At 40.6% G+C, this 8510-nt stretch overlaps 1 pseudogene; it reads left to right on the forward strand.

Moving 5' to 3' along the window:
* LOC121879369 overlaps window positions 1–1112 on the forward strand; it is a 34519-nt pseudogene extending 33407 nt beyond the window's left edge.
* The last annotated feature ends 7398 nt before the right edge of the window (window positions 1113–8510 follow it).

Consider the following 8510-nt stretch of genomic DNA (forward strand, 5'->3'; position numbering starts at 1 on the left):
CATAATGTCCAGCTCTCTTCATAATGTCCTGCTCACCTCATAATGTCCTGCTCTCTATAATGTCCTGCCTCTCATAATGTCCTGCTCCTCATAATGTGTCCTGCCTCTTCATAATGTCCAGCCTCATAATGTCCTGCCTTCATAATGTCCCGCCTTCATAATGTCCTGCTCTTCATAATGTCCAGCCTCTCATAATGTCCTGCTCTCTTCCAATGTCCTGCCCTTCATAATGTCCTGCTCCCTTCATAATGTCCTGCTCTCTATAATGTTCTGCCTTCATAATGTCCTGCTCCCTCATAGTGTCCAGCTCTTCATAATGTCCTGCCTCTTCATAATGTCCCCACTCTCCATAATGTCCTGCTCTCTATAATGTCCTGCTCTCTTCATAATGTCCTGCTCCACCCCCATAATGTCCTGCTCACCTCATAATGTCCAGCTCCCTTCATAATGTCCTGCTCTCTTCATAATGTCCTGCTCTTCATAATGTCCTGCTCACCCCATAATGTCCAGCCTTCATAATGTCCTGTCTCTTCATAATGTCCTGCCTTCATAACCTGCCTTTATAATGTCCTGCTCACCTCATAAAGGAGGTGATCTAGGATTTAGGCCAAGTTGAAGTGTGTTTGTGTCCAATTCTTTGTTAGTGTTTATTGTTAACCTCTCTGTTCAGTCATCCTTCATCTTGTTGTTGTTGTGGTCAGCTTGTACAAGTTAAATGTGAGTTTAACACTTACTTGTCCTCAATCATCACTGTTATACTGTAATCAATATTTACTATACAGTGTCGATCATATAGGAGAACAAGTCATGAATATAATGGGCATTCTATTCTAGCAGGTCAGGAGGAAGGCTTTATACCTTAAACTTAACTAAGACCTTCATCTCAAGTTTAGAATGTGTCAGATAGCTTCTTCTACAGCTTCTTTGTAAAATCTGTTATGATCGCTTATCCAAGTGTGATGGAACTCTCCTAGCAACTGATCCCACGACGGCTATGCAAGAATCTGGATGACCGACCGTCAAGTTAAGCTGACCCGGCCAGCATAAAGGTCCTATTTTTGCACTTAAGGGAATAAAAAGGCAACTATATCTTGAGTGCTGGAGTTGACAAGGTAACTGACATTTTTTAACACACTGATACTTTTCTTTTGTGTGCATGGAGAGAGAGATAATAATAAATAATAATAATACTAATAATAATAATAATAATAACAATTAACATTTTATTGAAAAAGTTAAGCAGCTCAGAATAAAAATATACATTGAACATACATACTAGCACATTTTTTTTAGCGAGGGGGCAAAAATGTACAAATTATAATAATAATAATAATAATTGATAAGCAAAATTTTAATAAAAAATAAAAATAATAAAATAATAATAATAATAATAATAATAATAATAATAATAATAATAATAAAGAACCATAAAGAAATACATAAATCCAAAAAGATCAAAGAGGAGAAACAATATATGTATGTTGTGTTGTCAATGGTAATAAGAGAAACTGTTGAGACCCTGCAAATGTGTAAATGAGGCAGAAAGTCAGATCAGCAACCTGGGACTTGGTCACAATTTAGGGATGTGCAGCCTACCATTAGACAACACATTATGCCCATTATCTTCCCAGGCGGTAGTAACTCTCCTTGGTAGCTGCCTATCTACCTCTACCTATAGGTGGGTTGTTTAACAAAGCTTTCATTATTAAAAGGAGAAGGAACACGAATTGAACATACGAATTAGTTTACAGTTGATGGCCGGGCTGGTCTCTTGTCCTACTGTGTGACATGGGACCCTTATGTGGTCATGGAGATGCTGGATGATGGTGTGGTGTGGTGTCACAGTACTCCTCTGCAAAGTGGTGTTGTGTTATGTCAGGTGTAAAATAACCAAGCGGTCTCAGTAGGGTGGACTGATTAACACTGCCTGGTCAGGAGATGGTGGTGGGTCTCCAAGGGTGCTGATCTCTGGGTGTGAACCTCACTGATGGGTCACAGCTCACACTGGTACTGTCTGCAAAATTTACAGGCTTAAACACTGTTCATCACTGATTCCACTTCTTTCAAAACGAAATTATCACTTTTGGCAGATTATGTTGATATCCTGTGGTGAGGATGGATTGAGGAGAGGACTTGGAATGGTAGGTCGAGGGCAAGCCCGCAGCAGAACTGGGCGCCCAGAGGTCTTACCTTCCAGTGGTCGGAGGGGGGTAATAATTAACAGTTTATTGAGACATGGCAGCCGGAAGACTGAAAATATATACAGATCCTCGTTAACGAGCACAACCGCTCAACAGGTTGCTCGTTAACCTAAAACTGTTAACGAAACCATTGTTTCAATGGGTTTGTAATTGGTCAGCTCACCGAAAATTGCCTAAATTCAACAAAAAGGTAGAAAAAGTAAACTTACTTTGAGGTAGAAGGCTTGGATGAGATGATGATGATGGGAATTAGAATGGGGTGGAGGAGAAAAGAAGAGAAGGCATTAGTGGAAGAGACCCCATGGCGTCATTTCACCAATAATTTGCTCTTGTAATTTAAGATTATTTTTAAATCACTGAACTGCATTATATATTGTCAATATGTAAAATAAATTTCAAAATGACCAATAATTTGCTTGGAAACACAGAAAAAGCGTTTAGTTGAAGAGAATCTCAAGCAAGATGTTACCTCCACTGAAAAGAGAGAGAGACTAACGCCTTGTTGTGTTAACAGGCTGGATGGCTACATGAAACTATTTTTCTTTACCTTCATTATGTTCAGTAATTGTTAAAATGACTAAAAGTTAATATATTAAACTTTTAAAATTATTGAATAGTATAAACTTCGATATTTACTAAAATAGTAAGGAATTTTAAACCGATTACTGTATTGCGGATAATACTACAGCTGGTAGACCAAATGCAAGATGTTGAAGTCGGCTCGAAACTCAAGTAACGAGAGTTCGGCAACGTTAAATCTATAAGGCAATCAATCGAAATTTAACCTATAATTTTGCGGTTCAGAGGATCAGTAGTTACATAACTGGGGAATGGGCCGTTGATTGACCAATAATATACTGTACAAGTAACTTTAGTGATACAAATATGTTATATAATAACTAGGTGGGAGAAGCTCAACTACGGCATCTCAACACAGTGACAGTGCAAAAGGTAAGATTGATCAGTGTGAATACACTGTTGATTATATTGATACTTTACAATGTTTAGACTGGCTTATAGTAATCAGTCTGCTCAGAGTAGACTTGATGCAGTTGTGGTGTCGAACAGCAATTCTCGGGACGAGGGACCCCAGGTGTAGGAGCCAGTGTCAGGGATGAGAAGCTTCACACCATAGATGAGGTCGTGGTGATGGTCAGGAGAGAGCTGAGGTCGTGTGCTGAGCGCTTCTTGATATAGAGGGAAGGAGAGAACACTTGCATGCCCTCTTCTGCAGTTTTTCTAGGTGTTTATTGTAGTGGCATTTAGGAGGAAGACCAGGAGGGAGGCATAGGTGAGCTGGGAAGTATGAATGTTAAGTAAACACTGAGGAGCCTGGGGCAGGAACTCCAGGACTTCTGGAGGAGGTGGAGACGACACTGAGGATTTGATAAGTTCACTGACGTGTGTTTTCCAATTTAGTTTGTTGTGCAGGTGACGCCGAGGAGCTTAGTGAACTCCACAACCTGGAGTGTGTTGGGGCCTCAAAGCAATGGAAGGTGGGACAATGTCGAGGAGAGGTTGATGCATAACCATGGCTCTTGGTATGGTTGATGCAGTCTGGTATAAGTGGGTCCAGTTTTGAGACTCAATAAATCTTTTGGAGGGGATATAGTCGGAGCAGAATTGTTGACACTGAACCGGCTGGAATTGTTGAATGTTTCAGAGAGAGAGAGAGAGTACAAATCAGAGTTGTTTATTATTTTAACAATAGATGGGGTGAAGGTTTCTTATATCTATCGGCTGCAAAGAGACCTGTAGCGTAGTCATTGAGATAAAGGCGCCAGCTCTGTTGCATAAGTCTTTTGATCCGAGGTATCCAGGGCAAGTCAGCTGGTGTGATCTGACGGACTTCGGGAAGAAGTGGTGGTAAGAGTCGGTGGTGTTGGTATAATTTATCTGGATGTCCAAGTCATCCACACTAAGTACTTCAGTCCGGGATGGTGAGCTATCCACTGCCCCAAGAGCACGACTGCAGAGTCGTAATCGGCCTGTAGGTCTTGATGTAGGTCTTACTTGAGTGAGTACAGCTGGGGACCAGAGCACTGATAGGTGTGCAACACCCGATAGGAGGCATTGGTTAGATAAGTCAAGGGTATTTTGACCGTGTGTGGGGAAGTTCACAACTTGGATAGTAACAACTGGTCCTGATATCAGTGGTGTCATTTTTATTGTAATCCCCGCATAATACTAGCTTTGACACATGGGTTCCTAACTCTGAGGTGGTAAGAGATGATTGATAAGAGTGTCTCTGGTGGTGAACCAGGCTGATGGTATGACACAGATTATGATAGAAGCAGTGTATGCTGGTGGGCATCGCACCAACACGCCCCATAATGCCTCCACATCTGCTGGGACTTGAACATCCAGGCGTGACGGGCGACATCTTGACAGAAGAGGGCAGGCCCTTCGTCCGTGAACGAAGGTGATGAAGAGTTGGCATCCTCAATATGACACGTTTCAGACAATTTGCCAAGCCTCACATATGGCTACGATGCTGGCAGCGATTGACCGAACTGTGATTGCCAGCCACAAACTTGTTAGCTAGGGTGACGCCGAGAGCGTCAAGACGGAGATCATACCATATCCATGGGACTTCAGTGTAATGGTACTGTCTGTCAGGGTGGGTGTCTGCTCAGTGGAGGTTGTGGTCCTAATGGGCTTTTGTTTGTGACGCCCCTGTCACCGCTGCACGCATGGAATATGTTCAGTGACTTGACGAGCCATAACACTGCCATCAGGATAACCTGCTCCCACGCTTAGATGGCACAGGAGCGCCGAGTAAGTGACAGGCCATCTGTTGATATCTGTTGTTGTGGATGGACGGAGTGTTTTTCCCGTATAAACTCACTGGGTGGCACTTTGAGCCACTGACACTGTGGACATCTGTTAACATTTGTCAATCGTGAAACACCGTGTCCTTGTTTCTGGGCACTAGTCGCTGGCACATGTGTGTGTGTGTGTGTGTGTGTGGCTATGCCTGTGTGTGTATACATATGTGTTTGTGTGTTTCACATGTGCGCGTGTGTGTGTAAGTGTGTATACACGTGTGTGTGTGTAAGTGGCTATACATGTGTAATATGGACTGTATATACACATGTAAATGTATGTGTCTTCTAGTCATTCAGTCCACCACACTTGGTCATTATCTCCCGGTCTTGTTAGTACAACTAAAGCTTCAACAGTACAGTAGGTGCTAAAGAAACTTATAAACTGCAGCTGCTCTTCAAAAGTCCAAACATCAATAGTGTGGAAAATTAAAGATATGAGTAAACATTATGTGACATATTTAACTACAGTACTCTGTACACACCTGCTTGTTGACTGAACTGCCAAGTATTGTAGCTGGCTGCAGAGGTAAATTGTAAGCTCTTCACTTAGTGTGCTACTTTTGTTTATTCATATTATAGTATACTGTACTGTATTAATTTAACCTTCAGTTAACCCAAAATTTTTTAGTCCCCAAACATTTCTGATTTAGTAGTGCCTCTTGTGGTAATACTGTTGTCAGGTGTTGAGTATTTTATTAGTAGTCATGTCACCTACCAGAGATGGTTGAGAATGATTGTTCAAATAATATTATATTTATTTAAAGCTAAAGTTACAAGAAATTTATTTGTAGATCAGTTATGGTCCCATTTTGAGAATGTTTAAGTCCTATGAATAATGAGTGTTTTGTTGTGAAGAAGTTGTACCATCTGTCCTCCAACTGTTGCTCTCAGTTTGTGTAACCCTGGGTGAGCTGGTCCAGGAACATGACTGGAGGCCAACACCAGCCTATATAATTCTTGCTGGGCCCAAGACTAAACATCTGCCTTGTTAGGAACCCTGAACACTACACTGTCACCTGAGCTATACCCATACTGTCTATCTGCTTACTGTCTTGCCTGAATACATTACTGTACTGTACTGTATAGATGGGTTGTCAAGGAAAATGCTAAATAATGATATTAAAGGTGTAGAAATTCACAAATTGCGTAGATAACAAGTTGAACATTTTATGCACAGTGTGTCTTAGGTTACAAGGAATCTCTAAATAGGAGTTGCAGTAATCCCCAAAATGTTCACAATTTCTGTCCCTGATATGTAAAGCCTCAAGTTAGCAAATTGGAAATGAACTGATTTTAGGATATATAAGGACCCCAATAACCGACACTCCGCTGACGCCGGACACAACAAATCACGATTACATATAGGAAAATACCTCAAGTTTTAGGTAAATTCAATCCAACGATCGGCAGAGCTGGTGGTGCAATTTGCCACCAAGGCGTAAAACACTGCCTCTGGACTCATTCCGCCATCTTTGTTTTGTTTTTACACTCACGTGTCTCTGATTGTTTTTGTTATTTTGACTTAGTGTACTCAGTCATACTTAAACACCCCAGTGATAGTTCCTCTTGTGCTGGGCAGCTTGATGTGATGTAATAAGGCATAATAAGAATGAACCACCAAGAGTTGTAGAGACTTGAATTGCCACTCTAGACCTCCTACCATCCCCAACACAGGCAAATGATAGTCTCAATTTATGCTTTACATTACTTATTTAAGGCTTATTATGTTTGGTTTATTTTCAGCTTGATGTACAGTAGAATATACAAGAACAGATAGAGCTGGAGGTGGCCATCCTTAAATACCCCTGAATATGTTATGTTCTTATAAGATTAAATTGTCTTGATAACAGTTGATTCACTAACCAACAATTTTCTAGTCATTATAAGAGTTAATTATAAATTATTCTTTACAGCATCCAAGATTACAGAAGAATTTCGTTCCTTAAAATTTTCCTTGTAACTATAAAGCGTTTTCTATTGACTCCCATTATATGTTGAGGGGCATTCTCTGGAAAAAACAGACATTTTTAAACGCATTCAAAGACTAATTCATGATGTAACCTATTAAATGCATCTTATCACATTTAACTCTACCAGAAATATGTGACAGTGCTAGTGAGGGAGGTGAGGTGAGGTGAGGTAGTGGAGGTGGTGCACAGAGTTACTGGGAGGGAGACAGTGAGTCACTCCTGCCTCCCCTGCATATCATCATCTGCCTAGTTGCTGCAGGCTGTGGTCTGAGCAAAAAATTTACCAAATTGTTTAGTGTTGGCGCATTTTATCATTGTACAGCTTCTCAGAGCCAAATAATGTTCCTCTGTTTCTTGTCAATTTGAGGTTACATTCAGATTAATCGTTAGTAAGGTGAATTTTTTAAGTTCCTCCATAAGACTAAACCATTTAGCCAACAGCTTGCTCCTGTTCCATCAACATCACATCCTCACTGGACAGATCTTCTCTGTGTACTAGCAACTCAACCACACCATCTTGATCCACTTCTCAATCCCTGCCATTTACCAGTTTTACAATTTATTGAACTTTATTTGCTGTTTCAATTTGGGGATAACCTTGAGTCATGGATGTATTCTGGCCAGATCTTTTCCACACATCATTCATTGTTGTTATTTTCTTAGCTCGTCCCAGGATTGAAAACGCTTTCCACAGTGCTATGATAAGAAATTCTTCCAAAAATCCCTGACTGATTGTTGATCCTCCTAGTCAATTGCTACTATGAGTTGTTTAAATGTTCTATGTAAATAGTAGGCCTTAAAGCTGGCACTCACGCTTGTCCCATTGGCTGTAACAACATAAGGCAGTTGTGTTCTTGGCATATATTCCAATCTGACATTTGCAGAAAGTTGATTTAAATTATCGCAGGCTGGAAGCACATATCAACAGGAGAAAACCTCCGCTGGAAATATTTCACATCACTGACCTCTTTGTACTACTTGAAAAATAATTTAGAACCAACTTGAACAGCTGTAACAACTGCCTTCCTATTAAAACGTCATATCACTGTTAGTTTAGGTTTGGTTTGTAGCCGACAACTTTGGGATTTCATAGCAGTACAAACAGGCTTTAACTTCACAACCCATCACACTGTACAAAGCACTAGATGACCATTTGAAGCCTTGTATCCTGGTGCTGACTTTCTTTGCTTGAAATAAATGTCCTGGCAGGCATGTGCTTCCAAACAGGCCAGTTCCATTGACATTATACACATTCTGGCGTGTAGCCATCTGTTTCAATAATTGCCTTCAGTTTTGCAGCTTCAGTATCAGCACTGGCTGCTCCAGTAACCTCCTTACTATGCAAATTAGGCTACTTTCAAACCACCATTACATGAAAAGGTTTAGCATCAAATTGAACCTTGTTCCTAACTAAATCATCATACAAACTTTCCTTTTTCCTGAATGATCAAAGTGTTTATGGCACATCGTTTAGTTTGATCTCAATCCACACACTCAGGAGGCATTCCATA

This window comes from Homarus americanus, unplaced genomic scaffold (genome assembly GCF_018991925.1).
Source record: "Homarus americanus isolate GMGI-L3 unplaced genomic scaffold, GMGI_Hamer_2.0 scaffold31629, whole genome shotgun sequence".
In the NCBI taxonomy this organism is placed as follows: Eukaryota; Metazoa; Arthropoda; class Malacostraca; order Decapoda; family Nephropidae; genus Homarus; species Homarus americanus.